Here is an 836-nt window from a genome sequence, read left to right as displayed (position 1 = left end):
GGGTATACATGTATCAGGTGATGTAGACACTCGGGTATACATGTATCAGGTGATGTAGACACTCGGGTATACATGTATCAGGTGATATAGACACTCGGGTATACATGTATCAGTTGATGTAGACACTCGGGTATACATGTATTAGGTGATTTAGACACCCATGTATACATGTATCAGGTGATGTAGACACCCGTGTATACATGTATCAGGTGATATAGACACCCATGTTTACATGTATCAGGTGATTAGACGAAGGACAAAATGATACTGTCATGTTTTAAAATATTAATTACCCGTTGATCAAGAGGTTTCAAAATCATGAAAGGTTCACTTTTTAGGTCACCTGAGACAAAGTCTCAAGTGACCTATTGCGATCGCCTTTTGTCCGTCGTCGTCCTTCGTCTGTCGTGCGTCTGTAAACAATTTACATTTTCGACTTCTTCTCCAAAACCCCTGAACCAATTTCAATGAAATTTTGCAGGGACCTTCCATGGACAAAGGTCAACAAAAACAGTGTCCGGTTTAGTCCCAAGCCCCCAGGGCCCTGAGGGGCGGGGCCAAAAAGGGTCAAATTGACTAAAATTTCAAAAATCTTCTTCTCAAGACCCAGATATGGTCGAATCAAATACTCTTCATATATGGAAGGGTCTTAAGGTGCTTTACCGAAATTGTGAATTTCATGACCCTGAGGTCTCACGTTTTCCCCTGGGGAGGTGGTAAATTTTTCCATAGTTTATATAGGGAAATCACATTTTGGACCAACATTTGTTTAATTTCCATTGGAAGTAATTCAATTTGGGTTAGCATTATCAGTATTAGGTAGCAGTTTGATAGTA

At 40.2% G+C, this 836-nt stretch overlaps 1 protein-coding gene across 3 annotated transcripts in view; it reads left to right on the top strand.

Annotated features, from left to right (window-relative positions):
* The window catches only part of LOC110453480 (leucine-rich repeat serine/threonine-protein kinase 2-like), a 69,701-nt gene that overhangs the window by 23,166 nt on the left and 45,699 nt on the right, over window positions 1-836 (top strand). The window lies entirely within an intron of this gene.

Source organism: Mizuhopecten yessoensis, unplaced genomic scaffold, assembly GCF_002113885.1.
Source record: "Mizuhopecten yessoensis strain PY_sf001 unplaced genomic scaffold, ASM211388v2 scaffold855, whole genome shotgun sequence".
In the NCBI taxonomy this organism is placed as follows: Eukaryota; Metazoa; Mollusca; class Bivalvia; order Pectinida; family Pectinidae; genus Mizuhopecten; species Mizuhopecten yessoensis.
The sequence above is the reverse complement of the archived record's forward strand: the minus strand, read 5'-3'. Positions and strand labels throughout refer to the sequence as shown.